This window comes from Prionailurus viverrinus, chromosome B1, assembly GCF_022837055.1.
Source record: "Prionailurus viverrinus isolate Anna chromosome B1, UM_Priviv_1.0, whole genome shotgun sequence".
Lineage (NCBI taxonomy): Eukaryota > Metazoa > Chordata > Mammalia > Carnivora > Felidae > Prionailurus > Prionailurus viverrinus.
This window is the reverse complement of record NC_062564.1, coordinates 44379892-44402606: the sequence shown is the minus strand read 5'-3', so window position 1 is coordinate 44402606 and position 22715 is coordinate 44379892. Positions and strand designations below refer to the sequence as shown.

Below are 22715 nucleotides of genomic sequence, written 5' to 3'. Positions count from 1 at the left end.
AAAATACAGAGCATACTTGATGTATCAACATTAGAAATTTTAACAGCTAAAGAAATATAGTGGAATATAACAAACATGACTTCCACAACACAGAGGAAGAGAATGGTCTTCCTTTACCCAGGTAAACAAGGGATCCAGATTTTTTTTTAATGTTTATTAATTTTTTATTAATTTTTTAAACATTTTTTTTTTTTTAAATTTTTTTTTCAACGTTTTTTTTTGGGGGGGAGAGAGAGAGACAGAGCATGAACGGGGGAGGGGCAGAGAGAGAGGGAGACACAGAATCGGAAACAGGCTCCAGGCTCCGAGCCATCAGCCCAGAGCCTGACGCGGGGCTCGAACTCACGGACCGCGAGATCGTGACCTGGCTGAAGTCGGACGCTTAACCGACTGCGCCACCCAGGCGCCCCAATGTTTATTTATTTTTGAGACAGAGAGAGACAGAGCATGAACAGGGGAGGAGCAGAGAGAGAGGGAGACACAGAATCCGAAACAGGCTCCAGGCTCTGAGCTGTCAGCACAGAGCCCGACACAGGGCTCGAACTCACAGACCGTGAGATCATGACCTGAGCCGAAGTCGGACGCTTAAACGACCAAGCCACCCAGGTGCCCCGTAATGTTTATTAATTTTTGAGAGAGAGAGAGCGAGCAGGGAGGGGCACAGAGAGAGGGAGACACAGAATCTGAAGCAGGCTCCAGGCTCTGAGCTGTCAGCACAGAGCCCTATGTGGGGCTTGAGCCCACGAACGATGAGATCAAGACCTGAACTGAAGTCTGACGCTTAACTGACTAAGCCACCAGGCACCCCCAGATGTTTTTTTTTATGTGAAGTACTGCAAGGAACATTTCTCAAGGTTTACAATAAATCCAGTCTATGTGTGTTTCTATAGTAACAGGAATGGAGTGTACACAGTCTACAGTAATAAACCTGGCGTTTTTACTGTTTGGTGATTCCTGTAGCAAAACATCATTAAAAAAATTTTTTAGGTGTGCCTGGGTAGCTCAGTCAGTTAAGCACCCAACTTTGGCTCAGGTCATGATCTCACAGCTCATGAGTTTGAGCCCCGTATCAGGCTCCATGCTGACAGCTCAGAGCCTGCAGCCCGTTTTGGATTCTGTGTCTGCCCCTCTCCCACTCCCGCTCTGTCTCTCTCTCAAAAATAAACAAACATTAAGAAAAATTTTTAAAAAATGTAAAGACACATAACGTTAAAAAATTAGAGGGTAATTTTGTCTTACAGCAAAAACTTGAAATGTAGTACATAAAGGCAAGTTTAAGTATACATTCCTTGAGGTGTAAAGAGAAAGCTACCAAATATATTCATATACTCATTTCTAACTGATCACTCATGTTTGACAATCAGATCTTGTATCAGATCTTGTATTTGAAATCAGTTTAATACATACAAACATACCCACTCCCTCCAAAAAAACTTCTTCGACTATGTCTCATACTTAATGACAGAATATGAAGATTTTTGGATGACAGCATCAAGGGTGATTTTCATTTTACTATTTCCCCCCCCAAATTTACGCCAAAAAGAAAATGAGAGAGGAGTTAAATTTTTTTTTTAAATATGATCTATTATTTTAAGTAAATAGGTTTGCATGGGTAAAACCTGAGACTCTTTAAAGTAAAATTTTGAAAAACATGCTTAATCTATAAGAAAAGTGGCCAGATCCATTAATGCCAGAGTTTTAAAAGAGACTCCATTCTTTTTGGTCTGTGTTCTATTTATATTTTGATTTAATTATATGATCAGAGTGATCTTCTGACTATAAGTTAACTTCTGTACTGCTTATTTTGGTTTTCATAGTTTAAAAAATCATTTAACTGTTAGTAATGTAATAACAAAGGTATACTGTTAAAGAACAGAGGTATGTTATTTTGCTTTCTTATATCTATTTTAAAACTATAAGCCATTCGACCTTTTTGGAAATAAGTAGAAGATAAGTATTTTTAAGGAGCCCAAACACATACATACCTATAATAATCAGCACACACAAACTGCTACTATTAAGCATAAACAGGATGCAAATTACGCTAAATCAATATTTTTCCTTCACAAGCCTTCCTACATTTTAACTTAAAAAAAAAAAAAAGCAAGGGTGAGGGTGGAGGTTATGGGAAAAAAAAAAAAGAAAAATCAACCATTTGGTTCTAAGAACTTGATCACGCCTCTACAGCACCAAAAAAGGAAATGAACAACAATGTTTACCTTTTATTCACTAAAAGCTGCTAGAATTGATAGCATCTAATCTAGCTCTGTTATAGGCAAAAAACAATAACCGAATCTGGTACAGTGACTACACAATCCAATGTCAATCTTTCAAACAAAATGGATCCTGCTTGAAAATTTCTAGCAAGGAAATAGAAATAAAATTACAAATGGAAGTGGTTGTTCCATTTGTCTTTAGATAATCTTACCCTTTAAGGGAACAAAACCTGTATCAGATTATAAGATTTACTCTTTACTCACAAAGAAAATAAAGTACTTTTAATAATAACCAAGTGTTATACAGTTGGTAGTCACAGCCAACCATAGCTGTAACCGCAGTAGTATAGAAGCAAATTATTTCTCACTGAAATTTGGGTATTTTTTCTCAACTTGTTACATTCCCAAGGTAATGCAAATGTTTGGACTTCTGAGACTTCAAGGCCATTATATAATGATACTAACTCTATAGGTACTTAACACATTTTTAGTTTCCCTAAGATATTTTTAACGAAGATTTGCAGATGTCAAAATTATGACGTTTGAAAAAACTGGTCAAACTTCTGAAGCATTTAAAGGTATTTACTACCATTCTGGTTGAGGCTAACTCTTTGAAAGTTTAATGATATAACTTGGGAAAGATCTTCTTTTCTGAACTATTTTTCAGTTATTATACTAATAAAGCATCAATTCGCCAAATGACACAAAAAGCTTACAACATTTTAGTACGTTAAATAAATGTTCTGTGTTAGTAAACCTTATCTGGGTATCTTGACTTAAAGGTACTTTCCAAGGTAGCCTTTTAAAAAGAACTCTAAGCTGCTGACTAATTTCTGGGTTAAACTGGAAAATCTGCTTGTGTTAAAAAATAGGCAATTCAGGAGAGAATGTATCCCCTTTATATTTTCATGTGATCTTACTTATCCACCAAGATATAAGGCAAATTGTGTCATTTTTATACAATTACAGACAACATTCAAATCAAAGTAGTCTCACTCCATCTATATCTAATAAACTCAAGATGTATCAACAGAAGAACAAAATTCTTGTAGAATTTGCTACATGACATTTACTCATTACCAACTAAGCAAAAGATAAACCACGTTCTTCAATAATGGAGAAATAAATTATGAATTTAATGCCTAAATAATAAAAACAAAACAAATAAATCCTGGTAAGATTTTCTCTTCTTTCTCCCTACTAAGGTACAGTCTTTTTGTTCTATTTTCTTAGATAGTATTATTCCTAGAGAATACCCTGCTAATCTATCAATTTTACTCAATTTAAATAAGAATGCTGTCATGAAAGGCTGCATATTGTATGATTCCATTTGTATGAAATATCCAAAATAGGCAAATTCATAGTGACAAAAGATTAGTGGTTGCCAGGGACTGGGAGAAGGGAGAAATGGAGGCTGACTGCTAATGGGTACAGGATCTCTTTTTGAGGTGATGAAAATGTTCTGGAATTAGTGGTGGGGTTGCACAACTTTCTGGATATACTAAAAACCACAGAACTGTACACTTGAAAAGGGAAAATTGTATGGTATGTGAATGATATCTTGAAAAAATATGCTCTAAAAGAAATCAAGAAAGGATCTGCGTATGCTTCTCAACAATAAAGTCTATGATATCCATTCAAAGGATGGCTAGTTTGTACACCTTAAATGTGCTTAAAATAAAAAGATTTACATTTATTAAGTTACAGTAATTAACAATGAAACAGTAAGATCCTGGACACACATCCAAGCCTATATGGGAATTTGGCTTATAACAGAAACAGCACTGCAGGTTAGTAAGGAAAGAACAGAAAATTTAAAGAATGGTACAGATAGGGGCACCTGGATGGCTCAGTCGGTTAAGTGTCCAACTCTTGATTTTGGCTCACATCATGATTTCAGTGTTGTGAGATTGAGCCCTGTATCAGGCTCTGTGCTGACAGTGCAGAGCCTGCTTGAGATTCTCTCTCTCCCTCTTTCTCTGTTCTTACCCCATTCATATTCTCTCTCTCTCTCTCTCTCAAAATAAATAAGAATGGTATGGAAAACTGCTTCTCCATGTAGAAAAAAAATTAGATCCTTACCATACAGGATACCAAGTCCAGGTGGATTAAAGACCAAATATAAAAAGTAAACCTTACAAACTTTTAAAGAATAAACAAAAACATAAAACAGGAGATCTTTACAAACTCAAGGTGGAAGGATTTCTTAAAATACACAAAGAGTTTAAGTGATTAATAAAATCAACAATCTTAATTTTAACAAACTGTATGTCAAAGATACAACATAAGTGAAAAGATAAGCCCCCCAACTGGGAGACAATAAACGTAATGCATAAAAGAAAGCTGGATTCCACCCTCAAACTTTCTTCCAAATCTACCCAATTCTTGCTATGTTCACTGGCTCTGCCTTATCATTTTTCATCTGGATTAGAGTATCAACTTCCAAATTGTTCTTCCTGCTTCCCAAGTCGTTCACCTCCAATCTGTTCTCTATAGCACTGACAGTATTTAAAAAGAAAAACAGGGCGCCTGGGTGGCGCAGTCGGTTAAGCGTCCGACTTCAGCTCAGGTCACGATCTTGCGGTGCGTGAGTTCGAGCCCCACGTCGGGCTCTGGGCTGATGGCTCAGAGCCTGGAGCCTGTTTCCGATTCTGTGTCTCCCTCTCTCTCTGCCCCTCCCCCATTCATGCTCTGTCTCTCTCTGTCTCAAAAATAAATAAATGTTAAAAAAAAAAATTAAAAAAAAAAAAAAGAAAAACAAACAAACAAACAAACAAAAAACCCCTCAAATTTAATAACCTCTCATGACTCTCCATGCCTTAGGATAAAATCCAAACAGCAGAAGACCCTTCTTGATTTGCCTACTTGTCCGGCCTCCTCTCCTGCTGCTGCAGCTTTCCCACCTTGCTCTCCATCATTCTAGCATCTTCTCTGTCATCTACTTATGCTTGAAGATTCTATTCAGATGTGTTAAAATACTCCAAGAAGCTTTTCCAGATCACCTCTCACACATCACACACACTTTGAAGCCAGGCCAAGTACCCTCTTCTGCTGGCATAGCATCCCTACCTATACTTTACTTAATACACTTTAGCACTTAATACACCGTAAAGGGCTATTTTAACCTACAGGAAGTGTGTGTGTGTGTGTGTGTGTGTGTGTGTGTGTGTGTGTATGAACATGATGAAATGAAATGAAATGAAATGAAATGAAATGAAATGAAATGAAATGAAATGAAAACATTTGTGAAAGAAATAATGGTAAAACAACATTTTATCATATTGATTCTGGATACCAGCTGCTGTCTGTTAACTACCCTCTGTGGGCTGAGGCGATTTGGGGCCAAGGTTCATACCAGCTCCTCCTTCCTTCCCATTCTGGTGCTACTGCAATGGGAAGGAGAACAAAAGTTGCAGCCAGATTGTCCCCACTCCAACCTATACAAGCTTCTCTAATAAAAGAAATATTTATTGAGCATCTACTGTTTACCAGACACTGGGCTCAGCACTAAAGTTACAGGGATGAAAATTCAGACATGGCTCCTGCGATTGTACAGTTACATTATTACCAGAGAGAGAAAAGCAATAAAGGGCAAGTGCTGGAGAATAGGCTCAGAAATTGCTCCTGGTAAGATTCATTTATTCATTTCACATCAAGTACTCGTATTATGTTTAGTCTTGAGTACTAGAGATAAAAGATGAGCAAGACAGAGTCACTGATAACAGAAAGGGACAAATGCCTGGATGGCAAAAGAAAATGCTCAGGGTTAAGAAGTTGTGGGATGTGGGAGAGGATCTAGGGACTTCAGACATTTCCAGACTTACAGGAAAAAAGTCCTAACCTGTGGAAAGGGAGGGGAGCGCCTTTGCAATACCTACATTAACCATTATCTAAAAGGGTTTCAGCTAAGAACTTTCTTGGCTTCTTGGGTGCCTGGCTGTCTCAGCTGGTGGAGCACGCAACTCTTGATCTCAGGGTTATGAGTTTGAGCTCCACGTTGGGTGTAGAGCTTACTTAAAAAAAATAAAACTTATTTGGCCTCTTAATAGCATAGCTTCCAAATACCTAGATTATTAGAAGAATCTTTCTTGATATGTTACAAAACTAAATTATAAGCATGTAATGAAATTACATAATTTAGGGAAATAAAAACAACTCAGATGCCAGACAATATGGAAAGACTGGAAGTCTATATTAAGGACAGTGGCCTACTTCATCTCTGAATCTCCAGGCTAACTACAGTGCCTGACTCATTATCAATAAAGAAATCAAATGTAAACAGAAGGGAGTATCACAGTAAAGGGCCACAGAATTGGCTTGACAATGTAAATATTTTATTAAAAAGTTTGAGAAGTGGGGGGCAGAGAGAGGGAGGCACAAAATCTGAAGCAAGCTCCAGGCTCTGAGCTGTCAGCACAGAGCCCGACACGGGGATCGAACCTACAAACCATGAGATCATGACGTGAGCTGAAGTCAGATGCTTAAACAACTGAGCCACCCAGGTGTCCCTGTAAATATTTTAATATGAGCTATAACCACTAACTAGTATTAGTGAAATACCACAGGCTGTTTGTTAGGAGCATGCATTTAGAACTGACTGTACAAATTTGCTTTTTCCTTCTTAAGAAAGGTCACGAATTAGGCTAGAAAGTACCTGCACTCTGATTATACGTCCAACACAAAACCAAACTAGCAGCAGGTTATCAGGTCACTAAGAGGAAAACACAACAAAACAAAATTTGCCCCAATTATTTTTGAACGTTTTCAAAAGTTACTTTGTAATCTTACTATATTTTATCAAGTAATCTTTTCATCAGATCAGAATAGAAGACATTTTATTAAGTGCTAGAAATACAGTATATAAACACATCACACAAGAGTCACTGACTGACAAGAGGTTTTTTTCCCCAGGAAACTAAATATTTACACAACCGTATTTAATATGAAACTCACTACCAAGAATCTAATAATTCTACAGGTGTATATAAACTATTAACATATTAGGGATATTTTTCAAAGCAGTAGATATATAATGAAATGAATCTGTTTTTTGTTTCAGTGTATAAAAACTGCAGTCACTACTAATGATATTGAGGAACTATCATAACATTATCACCACTGAGCATAATACATAAGAAGAATCTAGAACTCTAATAAAATGACTTTCCTTTTTTTTTTAAATCATGTACAGACTAACACAAAGCCTGTATTAAAACAAAATCGGTTTACATTAGAATGCCCAGCTATATTTGAGGTGTCTTTGAGTAACTTCAGCATTCTGAGAATTGCCAAATGTGTTCAGATATCTGAAATTCATGTTTATCTTTAATTTCCAAGGCAAAGGATAGCAGTGCCATCTTTCATCATGGAAAAAGCAACCAACCAACAAAACCAAACCATGTTGACCCTCGAACAACATGGCAGTTAGGGGTGCTGACAACCAGTGCAGTCCAAAATGTGCATATAACTTTTGACTCACCAAAAACTTAATTACTAACAGCTAACTGCTGACCTTACCACAACATAAATATACATTTTGTATGTTATACATATTACATACAGTATTCTTACAATAAAATAAGCTAGAGAAAAGAAAATGTTAAGAAAACCAAAAGGAGAGGGGCGCCTGGATGGCTCAGTGGGTTAAGCGGCCAACTTCGGCTCAGGTCATGATCTCACGGTCTGTGAGTTCGAGCCCCACATTGGGCTCTGTGCTGACAGCTCAGAGCCTGGAGCCTATTTCAGATTCTGTGTCTCCCTCTCTCTGACCCTCCCCCATTCATGCTCTGTCTCTCTCTGTCTCAAAAATAAATAAAAAACGTTAAAAAAAAATAAAAAAAAAAGAAAACCAAAAGGAGAGAAAATACATTTGCAGAACTAGATTTATCCAAAAAATCTGTGTACAAGTTGGCCTGCACAGTTCAAACCATGTTGTTCAATGGTCAACTGTACTTCAATTCTAGAAGAAGTACTAGGAACTTTTTTTTACATTTTGTTAATTGTTGTATGCCTATCCCTTAGTGCAGTAAGTAAATGAGAAAGACTGCTAAATGAAATACAGAGATGACAGAAAAATCACATCTCGGCCTTTTGGCTAAGATCAAGTGCAGAGATGACAGAAAATACCAAAGAAAATTATAACTGTTGTTTTACTAAATACTCATTTCCAACCAAGTAATGAAGACAGAAGAAAATACATTTTAACTATCAAAATATAGTCAAAAGTACAGCCCAAAATCACAGCATTAGTGTTTGCTGTAACAGGATTTCAACTTCATAATCTAAAATTATGCAGGTAATTTTAATGTGTAAACCTTCTTTGGAAACTTCATCAAACTGCTGTGTTATACTAATCTCTAAAATTATTAACATTTCTCAAGAGCCAAATATGAGTTACCAAATCAAATTTGGTCTTTAGTATCTAGGCTTTCTGTAACTCACTAAGAAGTGATCCAAAATTCAAATATATGACTGAGAACTAGACTAAGAAGGCAATACATTTATCAATGAGTTCACACTGTGAAACAAGATTTCTCAACCTTAGCACTACTAACATTCTGGGCCAGGTAATTTATTGTGGAGGACTGTCATGTGCATTGTAAGATGCGTGATAGCCTCCTGGCCTCTGCCCACTAGATGACAGTAGAACCATCTGCCAGTACTAAGAATCAAAAAATATTTGTCTCCAGACTTTGCCAAATGTCCCCTTGGATGCAAAATCACCCCAGGGTTGAAAACTACTACCCTAAAATGATGTTCACTAAAATGTAAACGTTTACTATCTCTGAATGGAATTATGGATACATTCTGTTCTTTTTTGCTTTATCTTTTGCTTTTCTGTATTTTTTAAAATGAGTATAAAAGTTTCAATACGTTTTACAAAAGAAAAAATATAATTCACTAATTATTAATCAAGGAAATACTCATTTATTCAGTTTGTACCCTAGTTTTTAATGACTAGTATGCACAGATGTTTTCCCAAATATGAAATGTTTCTGAGTATTCAAAATGTTTAACAAAAAAAAATTCATCTCAGAATACACCCAGATTTTAATCTATATAAGGATTTCTTGAAATTTCAAATGAAAAATACTTTAAAGATGCTTTAAGTAAAACAGGATCATTTACTGAGCACTTTTGATTTGATGTTCCAAGTGCTTGGCAAGAATTACAACATTTAACCCTCAGAAAAACTAAAGTGAATGTTAGCATCCCCATTTCACAGATGAGGAAACTGAAAAACAGCTTAGGTGTCTTGTCCAAGGTCCCACATATAATAAGTGATAGAGCTGGGAGTCAAACCCAGGCAATCTTACCTCATGACCTGCACTCTTTACCACATGCTATACTCACTGACCATTAAACCACTTTCTGTCATGTCTGTATTAATTCAGAAAGGCAATGCTTACTGCTTCAGAAAACATCCCTTGTTACTATAATTAACAAAATCAGTATCTTCAACTTGCACAGAGGCTGTGATATAATAATGCCCCCCCCCCACATGCCCACATCCTAACCCCTAGAACCTGTGAATGTTACCTTATGTGGTAAAAGGGACTTTGCACATGTGATTAAGGATCTTACCAATGGAGAGAGCATACTGGATTATCTAGCTGGGGCCAACGTAATGACAAGGATCCTTATAAGTGAAAAGGGGAGGGAGAAGAGGCCGGAAGACACTACACTTCTGGTTTTGAAAGTAGAGAAGGGGGGCGCCGGGGTGGCTCAGTCAGTTAAGCATCCGACTTCAGCTCAGGTCATGATCTCACGGTCCATGAGTTCGAGCCCCACGTCGAGCTCTGGGCTGATGGCTCAGAGCCTGGAGCCTGCTTCGGATTCTGTGTCTCCCTCTCTCTCTGACCCTCCCCTGTTCATGCTCTGTCTCTCTCTGTCTCAAAAATAAATAAACATTAAAAAAAAAAAAGAAAAAAGAAAGTAGAGAAGGGGACCAGAAGCCAACGAATGCAGGCAGCCTCTGTAAGCTGGAAAAAGGCAAGAAAACAGATTCTTCCCCTAGAGACTCCAGAGGAATACAACCTTACTGATGTCTTGATTTTAGCCCTGAGAGACCCATGTTGGACTTCTGACATCCAGAAGTATGTGATAGTAAATTTGTTGTTTTAAATTTCGTTTGGCATCTAGGTTTGACATCATTTGTTAGAGAGGCAACAGGAAACTAATAGAGTCTTCTCTGAAAGCATTTTCACTCACTTTGTTGTCCTTAGTTCCACTAACATCCCTATAAAGCACAAACAGGGAGGAGGGGAATTAACATAGATCCATTAACCTGAGATTTGGAGAATCTGAAACAGAAATATCACTTTAAAAAGTCTTACCCTATTACAACACAAATATTCCTGTGTATGGATACAAATATAGTAATGTGACCTACAATTTGTCCCTGGACAGCCAGAAAAAGCCATTAGATTTAAATTGCTGGTAGGGTGTGGCTGCCACCTTTTATACATGCAGAAGAAAGGAAATACTTCTTCCCATTTTGTTGGCACAGTCACTGCTGCTTTCTATGCTCTAGAGTTTACTTTCATTCTAGTCATAGATGTGATACAAATAATGAAATGGCAGTAAAGCCATTCCCAGACAGGACACAATGTTATAGGTCATTTTATACTAAAATACTTACTGTTTTTAAGATCTTCAATTTCTGGCAACTAAAATCACTGGGCCACACTGCGTTTTGTGACCGATTTTCACAAAAATATGTAGAGGGAGGTGGAGAAAATCTGCACTAATAAAGATAGCACTCTGGTAAGAACCATATTTTAAAATTCTGTTAAACATAAATGAACAAGTTAAAAAAGAAAAGCCTCACACAGCCATCCAAAAATACTACATTAAGCCAATATGTAGTGATGAATAACCTCTGATGAATAACCTCTAAGTGGAAATGTATTTTGTAAAGGTAAAATAATAAGTTCCCTAAATAAAAAGGCTTTCATTCACATCTTAAAACACTGTTTAACTATTTAAGCGTACGTATAGAAATAAATAGTAAAAATAAAATCCTTTCCACACTTACCTTGTTGACATTTTAAAATTAGAAATTAAATCACCTAATTTACTGTAAAAGAATATTTGATTTCCAACAACTTGGAGATAACTCAAATCATTATTAGCCAAATACTGCTTGTATCAGTTAAAGTGCCTATGTCTGCTACCCAGCGATGTTCATTCATAGATCATAAGTCAAAACATACTGGAAAATCAGGAGCAGGTAGTTCTCCTACCATTTCAGCCAATGGTATATAAATGACTCTGAGTAAACCCCTTCATCTCTAAGAAGTTATGAAATGAGGCTGAATACTCAAAAACTGACCGTGTAAATATTTTCTCATTTAATGTTTTTATTTATATACTTGTTTATTTATTTATTTAGAGATAGAGAGTGAGCAGGGGAGGGGCAAAGAGAGAGGGAGACAGAATCCCAAGCAGGCTCCGCAGCATCAGCACATGAGATCACAACCTAAGCCAAAATCAAGAGTTGGGCACTTAACCAACTAAGCCACCCAGGGACCCTGACAAAAGCTTGTTTTTAAAATAAGAGTTCATAGGGGTGCCGGGGTGGCTCAGTCAGTTAAGCGTCCGACTTTGGCTCAGGTCATGATCTCACAGTTCGTGAGTTTGAGCCCCACATCGGGCTCTATGCTGACAGCTCGGAGCCCGGATCCTCTTTGGATTCTGTGTCTCCCCTTCTATCTGCCCTTCCCCCACTCATGCTCTGTCTCTCTCTGTTTCTCAATAGTAAATAAACGTTAACAAATTTTAAAAATAAATAAATAAAATAAAATAAAAGTTCACAGAGAAACATTTCTATACAAAATCATTCTAAATTAATCACTTTAGGGGCACCTGGCTGGCTCAGTCGGTGAAGTGTCAGTTTAAGGTCATGATGTCATGGTTCGTTGAGTTGGAGCCCCACATCAGGCTCTGCACTGTATCAGTGTGGAGACTGCTTAGAAGTCTCTCTCCCTCTCTCTGAGCCCCTTCCCCACTTGCTGTCTCTCAAAATAAATAAACTTAAAAAAAAAATAATTACCTTAAATTACCTACACCAGCATCACTAAGATAATCAAAAGCTGAGTCTCACCCTGCCTATTCCCAGACTCCAACTGGCATGTTATTCCAAATATTTATCTTATTCTTCACAGAATCCTTTTGTTTTGTTTTGTTTGTGAAATGGTTCATTACTGAACACCAACTATACAGCAGATCTTGTTCTAGCTCTGGGAAATCAAAGGAAATAAGATTCTAGTCTCATGGAGCTTAAATAAACCAGAAAATTTCAGATAGTGATAAACTACTATAAAACAGGGTAATAGGATACAATGACTGAGGGGCTAGCCTGATTAAAAAAAAAAAAGGCTTAATCAAAACCAGGAATTAGTTATATAGAAAGATTTAAAGAAGACAAGTGAAGAGGTGATCATTAGGCATATCTTTTATTTCAATTTCTCTTTGTTTCAGAGACTTCTGAGATATGGCAATAGCAAAAAAATTTAATAATAATTTAATCAAATGTTCCATGTAACATGAAAAGTTTAAGTTTGAAATCTTATTTAACTGTAACTATTCCAGAATACTACAGAAATAAAATTATTCCGTTGGTTGGCAGTCTATAGTCACTTAATTGAATCAATTAAAAGAATTTTTAAAAACACGTTAGCTTTCAAATAGCTATTACTAAGTTGTTTTCTATGACTAGATTTATTCACTAAGACACTGAGTATTTTGGAAAAATGAGATTTTAAAACCCGACCCCACAAAAACACACAAATAGATTTCAAGAGCAAATAATGTGAAAAATATGTCCACCTCTACTTAATTCTTTCCTTTATTAAGAATATCTAGGGGCGCCTGGGTGGCGCAGTCGGTTAATCGTCCGACTTCAGCCAGGTCACGATCTCGCGGTCCGTGAGTTCGAGCCCCGCGTCAGGCTCTGGGCTGATGGCTCAGAGCCTGGAGCCTGTTTCCGATTCTGTGTCTCCCTCTCTCTCTGCCCCTCTCCCGTTCATGCTCTGTCTCTCTCTGTCCCAAAAATAAATAAACGTAAAAAAAAAAAAAAAAAAAAAAAAAGAATATCTAAACCTGGGGCACCTGGGTGGCTCAGTCGGTTAAGCATCCAAGTCCTGGTTTCAGCGCAGGTCATGATCTCATGTCTCCAGAGTTCAAGCCCCAAAATGGGCTCTGTGCTAACAGTGCAGAGCCTGCTTGGGATTCTCTCTCCCTCTCTCTCACAATAAATAAATAAACTTTTAAAAAGTTTTTAAAAAAATATTTTTTAAAAATGTCTCAATCGGTGCTAGCCACATGTGGCTATTTAATTTTAAACAAATTAAAATTAAATAAAATTTATCAAGTACATTAGCCACATTCTAACTGTTCAATATCCATATGTGGCTAGTGGCTGCCATGTTAGACAACACAGCTATAAAGCATTTCATCATCATAGAAAATTCTATTGGACAGTGCTGATATAAATTATTTTTCAAAAAAAATTATTTTTCATATTTGAACTAAACAAAAATATTCCAAAGAAGCTTATAAAAATAAGGTTAATCATAAACTTTTTACTTTTTTTAATGTTTACTTATTTTGAGAGAAAGAGAGCGAGTGAGCAGGAAAGGGGCAGAGAGGGAGAGAGAGAATCCCAAGCAGGCTCTGCACTGTCAGGGCAGATCCCGATGTGGGGCTCTAATTCACAAACTGTGAGATCATGACCTGAGCCAAAATCAAGAGTCAGATGTTCAACTGACTAAGCCACCCAGGCGCCCCAGTCATAAACTTTTTAAAGGAATGGGTGAGTAGTACTGTGAAGCCAGAAAGAAGTCACATAAGAGGTTTAGTAATCAGATCTATATTCTAGAATAAGACAGACTGAGATAAGTCTGGGATAAGCAAAAACGTACTGACATCCGTCTTTCGTAATGAGACTTGAATTTTAACTCTGATTCTACCTCTAATTTAGCTGTATGAATTCTGAGGGATACAGAATTAGGCTTTTGTGTATATCTAATAGCAGAGGTTAAAAATCAGATGATCCAGATAACCTGAAAAGACCCCAAACAATGGAAAATGGGCTATGATTCCTCCTAGTTATCAATAAATAGGTGTACAGTTTGGATTTTCATGCTGACAGAAATATATGTGGTTTAAAAAAATTAACTTTAAGGTCTTACCTAACATTAACATTACATAAAGATGTTCATTATTTGAAAGAGCAAACAATTATATGAAATTGACAACCAATATCTATTTACATAAATAAAAATTTAGGGGGTAAAATCAGCCCCATATTTCTTTCTACCATATTTCCTTCTACCAAATTCTCTAAGTAAATATAAAGGTGCATTACAGAAGTGGCACATTTTCTTCTAATTTTTATTTTACTTTTTCTGAGTCTATACTACTAATAAAAGAGCAACACTATTTTTAAAAGCGTAACTGTATTACCCCACAATCTGTTTAACTACAGTGTTACTGCCACAAATATTTTCTGAAATTTTCACTTAAAATTTTTCCACAAAAAAATGTGTGGATAAGGGTCAAGGATATTAAAATATCCTGTATTAGGAAGTGACCTGCATGAAATAAAACACAATTAACTAATGAAATACAAACAAAACAAAAAAACCCCACCCTATATTGTATTTCAATGGACTAGTAAGTGTGTCATTGAATACAATTATACAAATTTCATTGACTATGATTTCATTGCTATACAATAGTTTAGGATGCTTTGTAGTTCTTATTTTTTCCTGACTAAACCTCAATACTATTGAATTGCCTATACCAATATAAAACTTACTAGTAATATACCATATTTCCCTTATCTACTGGGTTTAACCTCGATGGTCTTCACTTTGTTCTTGACCCCACCCGGCACAGCAGACATGGTATTAACACTTGAAGAAAATTTAGATTATTTTCCAATCCCTTCCATCAAGGGTATTGACTCATACTAAAAATTACTACAAAATAAGTAACTCCAATCAGTCATCTTGCTCCATGCACTATGAAATCTAGTAAACTAACAAGTTCGTCCACATATTTTCCTACCTCTTTCACCAACAAACTTTTAAGTTATAGTAAAATGATTTGAGATTGGTTCTCAAAATTTTGTAAATGTTCAAATTTGACTTTACCTTGTATTCTCCATTCACCACAGCAAGACAAAAAGAGAATGCATCACAGAACTGATATGTGGTTTTTAAAATACTAAGTAACTTATTATAATATCTAAAATAGTTGGGGCGCCTGGGTGGCGCAGTCGGTTAAGCGTCCGACTTCAGCCAGGTCATGATCTCGCGGTCTGCGAGTTCGAGCCCCGCGTCAGGCTCTGGGCTGATGGCTCAGAGCCTGGAGCCTGTTTCCGGTTCTGTGTCTCCCTCTCTCTCTGCCCCTCCCCCGTTCATGCTCTGTCTCTCTCTGTCCCAAAAATAAATAAACGTTGAAAAAAAAATTTTTTTAAATAGTAATTTACTAAGTTTATCTTTCCTATAAAGACCAGTTTTTGGTTTTTGGTTCATCAGGTTTATCACTTTAGTATTTTAGGATCAATTGTATTCAACATTCCATTTCAAAATAAGCAATAAAAGTTAGGACATAAGACACTTCATACCATATACTCAAATTTTACACTATCAGCTATTTGCTGAATCAGAACACTAAGCATTGGTGAAGCTATAGCCACCATGCTGTTGTAATAACAACAGTGGAAGTAAATTTGGACTGGAAAGTTAACTTCATGTTCGTACTTGTACCAGCATGAATTCTTACAACTGGGAAACACTCACATAACCCATGCAAAGATTCTATTCAAGTATTAGTTAACATTCACTTTTAACTTCTTTGAAACTGAGTTTAGGCCAGATGAATTCATTTCTTCATCTATTAAACATGGGACTAAAGTCTAGTTCATTTTGCAAATATTATTTTTCTTATATTAAAAAAAGTCATCGGGGCACCTGGGTGGCTCAGTCTGTTAACTCTCTGACTTTGGCTCAGGTCATGATCTCGTGGTTCATGGGTTCAAGCCCTGCATGGGGCTCTGTGCTGACAATTTGGAGCCTGGAGCCTGCTTTGGATTCTGTGTGTCCCCCTCTCTTTGTCCCTCCCTGCTCATGTTCTGTCTCTCTCTCTAAATAAACATTAAAATAATTTTGGGGGGCACCTGGGTAGCTCGTCAGTTGAGTGTCTGACTTCGGCTCAGGTCATGATCTTGCGGTCCACCTCAAGCTCTGTGCTGACAGCCCAGAGCCTGGAGCCTGCTTCAGATTCTGTGTCTCCCTCTTTCTCTGCCCCTCCCCCACTTCTCTCTCTCTCTCTCTCTCTCTCTCTCTCTCTCTCAAAAATAAATAAAAATGTTAAAAAAAATGTTTTTAAGTCATTAATTATCAGCTATATGCCTGGTCCGGTTCCAGGTACACTCTAGCAGTTCTAATTTGGATCACTATAACTCCAAAAAGTAGATATTTTCATCTCCAGGGATGACAACACTGAGCCTTAGTTGTTAAGGTGGGACTCTTGCCCTATACTCCACAGGCCCATGGAGTTGGGGGAAAAAAAAAAAGATGTTTTGTCAAATGGCTTAAAGTAAACAGAATGACAGAACAACTTTCAGGGTGAAAGTCACTTAAGCAAAGCAAACCTCTCTTAATAAAAAGAAAACCATACTTTCTTTAGGGTGACAAGTTTGCTATAGTTAATTACACAGGTATAGCACACTTTCTATAGCCATTTTCTAAAATAAAATGTTTCTAAATAAAATTTGAATGAAAAGAAACATATTTTAAACCATATACAACATTCTCTCAATAAAGGCATCTTGACTGGAGAATGATTTTATAATTTGTAAAAAATCTGCCACATACTTTGTTTCATAAACTCTGTTATGTCAGGATTTCTGAACATAGGATATGAGCATCTTCATCAGTAACTTTCTAAACTCACTCATAAATGGATATAAAGTGTGTGTCAGTCAATTATATCTCAATAAAGGTAGAACTAAAATTTGGGGATGCCTGGGTGGCTCAGTCTGTTAAGCCAGCTCAATCTCAGGCTCACGAGTTCGAGCCCTGCATTGGGTTCTGCGCTGAGAGCATGAAGCCTGCTTCAGATCCTCTGTCACCCTCTCTCTGCTGCTCCTCTGCTCGTCTGTTCTCTCTTTCTCAAAAATAAATACAAAAAAAAAACAAAACTGGAAATAAAAAAAAAAAAGGTGATCACAAAGAAAAAATATGTTATCACATAAATGATTGTATTATTATACATTTGCACTACACTTTAAAAACCACAAATTTAACAAAGCCTTTCTGATATTGCTCGGAGTTTAAACTAGCTCAAAATTTTCTGGAAATGTTCTAAAATTAATTGTGGTGACGACTGTACAATTCTACGAATACACTAAAAAATGCTGCATTGTATACTTTAAGTGGGTGAATTGTATGGTATGTGAATTATTTCTCAACAAAACTGTTATTTAAAAAAACCCTTCTGGAGAACCAACTGGCAATACGTGTTAAAAGCCTTTGAAATGTTCATATCTGTTATGTAATTCTATTTCTAGGAATCTGTTGTAAGGAAATAATCACAGTCATAAAGGTTTTTGTTTTTTAATGTATAAGGATGTTCATCAAATCATAATATCCCAAAACTGCAAACTACCTAAAATACCATCAATAGAAGAATGGTAAACAGATATGGCATACCCATACAATGAAATTAAATGTCAATTCAAAAAATCACATTCTCAAAAAATTAATTTCACAATAAACCATGTTACCAAAATAATATTAATGTACAACTGCAGTTTGTTAAAAAAAATACATATAGATGCATAAGAGAAAACACTGGAAAGATATAGAACAAAATGTCAGTAGTTACTTCCAACTGGCAGAATTTCAAGTGATCTTAATCTTCTCTATATCTGACTAGTCTTCAATTTCTCTACAATAAAAATCCTTTCATAAGTTAAACATAAGTGTTATTTTTAAACTAGTAGCCACTTTGAAAAGTACAAATTTTCCATTAAAAAATAAAAACAGGGCCATCAGCATTTCTCACGAGTATTATGTGTGTGCCTGTATGTATATGTGTCCAATACCTTAATTAATACATTAACCTCATAGTTTAAAACCTTAACTAATTCTATCCCCAATAAAATAAATTCTAGTGATCCACGCTTAATTGTACAGGTGTTAACACAGAAACCACGAGCTGGCCAAAAGCGTATTAACTCTACTTCATACACAAAGCCAAACTACCTAATCTAGGTTTAAAACATTATTATATCAAATCACATTTGCTTCCACATCTAGGAAAACTCAACATGTATGTTCATTTCAAGATTTAAAATAATTACTTATCATCTTTGCTAGGGGAAAATTAGCCAGAATAAAAAAAACAACATTCTACGGCATTACAGGAAGGAATTCAAGGGTATGGTAAAGCACAGCAAAAAGTTTCTCATCACAACCAAATATGAAATACTATGTGCTAACGTATGTGGATTCTGCAGAAATCATTAAAAAAAAAAAAAAAGCTTAAAAAGTAACAAAATTACAATAACCAAATAAAGGTTTTACTTTATGTATGTAGATATGTTCCAAAAATGTGTTCCAAAAATGTCTTTTCCAAAGTCCACACTGCAGAATTTTATGCAAGTATACTGTATCCAACAGGTAGTCAGAAAGGAAAAAAATTCAATTTTCTGTTATCAAAATCCTCGAAAATCAACATTTAACACTTCCAAACATATAAGAAAGTCTGCTAAGACAAAGAAGCACCCTCAAGTAAGTTTCTTTAGTTTCAAAAAAATTTGATTCACCTAGACAAAATACAGAAAAGATAAGAATCAAAAGGTATCAAGGATGAAGTGTCAAAATAGAATGTCACTACTGATTACTTCTCAGGTTAATACTTCTTGAATAGTTACATTAATGTGAAAGCAAGAAAGTCAAAGCAGTTTTTATAAAATAAGATACTTAGCTTAGGATATTATTAATAACTCAAATTTGATATTTTCTAAGCAAAAATCATTGTTAGAGTTTGCATATTAATCTAAAAATCAGTAGTCATTAAATTCTACAAAAAACTGTAAGAGATGAACTCTGAAAAAAACACTTTGTATAAAATGGCATGATTCTTATAGAATTTAGTGTCATTTTTTGTTTCACATTCATTAATATAGCACTAAGATTTCAAATCACTAAATGACTACACTGGTAGGAAACTTGTTTTTAATTGCCTAGATAACCCTTTTGATACTAACAGTAACTGGTGATTCAGTTTTTACATTTCCTGACCCCTCATTATTAATTTTTCAGATTACTTTCAGCATACTGTTATCCTGAAAGTCCAACTACCATCAAGGCAATACCAACTAAACCAATGAAGCAGTCTCTGTAGTTTTCCTTAAAGGGTTTATTACCTGAGTGGTCACTACATAATGTTTACTTTCTAATTATTTGTTTATACTGTACATTTAGGTTTTTTTTTTTTTAATCTTTTTTTTTCAAGTTTATTTTGAGAGAAAGAGAGAGTGGGAGGGACAGAGAGAGAGAGAGAGAGAGAGAGAGAGAGAGAGAATCCCAAGCAGGTTCTGCACTGTCAGCACAAAGCCAGATGTGTGGCTCAAACTCACGAACCGTGTGAGATCATGACCTGAGCCAAAACCAGGAGTCAGACGCTCAACCAACTGAGCCACCCAGGTGCCCTGTACAATTAGGTTTTGTGCTTTTTTCTTTATATGTCATATTTCACAACTTAAAAGTTTAAAACTGTTTCTTTCTTAAGGTGTTTTATGTGTATGTGTTTAAATGTACAGTTTTCTTAAGACTCTATAGCTAAGAGATATTAGTTACACAAGACTCAACAGACACAATACTGTCTTGGCTACAGCCAAAATGCCACTAGTTAAAGGCAAGCCTCCATACAAGACTTCCTCATCTCAAATCAACTTGATAAACCAAGTTTTGTTTGACTCACAAAATCCCAGGAATACATACATTTCTTAAATTTAAAATATCCATCTATGTACTTCAAGATGTATGTATATACATCATACAAAATTCAAAAAGCATGTTCCATGGTAGAAAAACACTTTACTGTTATTTAATGTTTATCTATTAAAGTAAGGATAATGCAGGCTATGAAGAAAAAGTCAAGAAACACACATATTTTTTTAAAAGTGTCTTTTTTAAGTAAGCTCCACACTCAACGTGGGGTTTTGGAACTCACGACCCCAAGATGGAGAGTCGCATGCTCTACTGACTGAGCCAGCCAGGCATCCCTAAAAAAAATTTTTAAGTAATCAGACAGAACTCTGAAAACCTTATTCTACCTAACATGCCAATCTACTCGGCCTAAGGATTTCCTGAAACTTCAATTTTCCCATCTTTAAATTTGGGTTAAATAGTTTTTATGCTTTCCAACTTCACATTTTAAAAACAAGTCCAGGGGCGCCTGGGTGGCGCAGTCGGTTAAGCGTCCGACTTCAGCCAGGTCACGATCTTGCGGTCCGTGAGTTCGAGCCCCGCGTCGGGCTCTGGGCTGATGGCTCGGAGCCTGGAGCCTGTTTCCTATTCTGTGTCTCCCTCTCTCTCTGCCCCTCCCCCGTTCACGCTCTGTCTCTCTCTGTCCCCAAAATAAATAAACGTTGAAAAAAAAAAATTAAAAAAAAAAAATAAAAACAAGTCCAGTTATCATGTAGGAATTCAATCAAACATCTTAGAAGATGTCATAAGTGCAAGGTACTATTAGATAATAAATTCATACATTTATACAGTTAAAATGTAAAGGATACAAAATTTTTTCCTTTTCCCTTCACTTTCTCCTCAATGTAGCTCTAAATCTACATGAAAAAAGGAACCTAGTAAAAAAAGAGTTACAGATCCACATCTTAATAAATTTAAAAATAAGAATCATTTTTCAAGGAGCTTTGCAAATTGAAAATCTCATCGATAGGCAGATATATTTTAGGAGTAATAACACATATCCATGTAGTAAGAACTGAACATTCTTTAAATTCACAAAATTTTAAATATGCCTTTTACCTTTATTTTATGCCACACTGTGCAGGCACAACATAATACGAAGTGTTTGAAAGTACTTACTAGGTACTTAGTAAAACCAACAGTAAAAACCAAAACTAAAACTCTGTAAGCTTTTCAAAAACGTGTTGGGTAGTTGTAGTATAATCAATTTCTTAAATCTACATTTATTAACATTTATAAAAAGATTAGCCTGCACAAATAAAGGTGACCATTCATTTAAAAACTCAAATGCTGGACATGCTGTTTATTAACAAAGGAATAAATCATCTTAGTTGCTCTTTCAAAAAATAACAGACTCTACTTTTTTTTTAAAGTAAAACTAAAAACAGCATTGTATCAAGAAACAAAGTTTATAGACACCAAATTCTAAATCTTTTTAAGGCTTTGATAATTGTAATTTTTAAGTGTCTAAAACTGACTTTGTTTCAAAAGAATCCAATGAATAAGTATCCATGGTAACTTATTTTCTTCTTGACAAAAATAATTAAAAATAATCAGTGGTGCCTGCTAAGATCTTTTAAAACTTGTTTTCAAAGAGCTATTTTTTAGCTCATTTTTAAAAACTTACTAGTGACTCCATTTTCTTTCCAAGTTCCTTTCTAGGACCACGATGGACCTCTTATTTTTTTCATTTCACTGCTATTTTATTTCATTGATAATTTTATTAAAACAGGAAAAATTCTGCCAAAACCATTTCGTTACCCAAAACACAAACTCTAAGATCCTTAGACAGGGTTCATTTATGCATGTAAGAATGCTTTGTGCATATACTATATGTACAACATAGTGAACAAAGTATGAAAAAAAGAAACAAGATCCTTTGCCTCACTGCAACTTAATCCTTTTGCATTCATTATATTAAACGTGCCTACCCTTGAATATTCCCCTTCACCTTGAGCTTTTACAGAGAGCTCAAATACCTTCATAATAAATGAAGTAATGTGGTGTAGTATAAAGAGCCAGGTACAGATCTGTCACCAAAGGAACTTAACTTCCTTAGGCCTCTGTTTTTTCTCTTATAAAATAAAGTAGTTGGATTATATCTCTTCCATTTAAATTGGCTGTTAGGTACTTAATTCAGGACCTGCTATACTACTTACAATAGTAAAAATAGTTAACATCCTGTTAATCAATATTCCAAACAATAGAATACTACATGACCCTTTAAAAAAAAAAAAAAAAAGTTGTAGGAGTGCCTAGGTGGCTCAGTCAGGTATGCATCTAACTTCGGCTTGGGTCATGGTCTCACAGTTTGTGAGTTCGAGCCTGGCACTGGGCTCTGTGCTGACAGCTCAGAGCCTGGAGTCTGCTTAGGATTCTGTCTCCCTCTCTCTCTGCCCCTCCCTATTCATGCTCTGTCTCCCTCTCTCAAAAAATTTAAAAAAAATTTTTTTAATTAAAAACACTTGTAGATCAAATATGTGCTAAT

At 35.8% G+C, this 22715-nt stretch overlaps 1 protein-coding gene across 6 annotated transcripts in view; it reads right to left on the bottom strand.

Moving 5' to 3' along the window:
- NSD3 (nuclear receptor binding SET domain protein 3) overlaps nucleotides 1-22715 on the bottom strand; it is a 119747-nt gene that overhangs the window by 92880 nt on the left and 4152 nt on the right. Inside the window, exon 1 of one of the 6 annotated variants that reach the window (XM_047855241.1) lies at nucleotides 10254-10273. The exons of the other annotated variants lie outside the window; for them this stretch is intronic. The gene's annotated coding sequence lies outside the window, so the exon portion shown is untranslated. Of the gene's footprint in view, nucleotides 1-10253; nucleotides 10274-22715 lie in introns of those variants that run through there. 6 annotated transcript variants of the gene reach the window in all.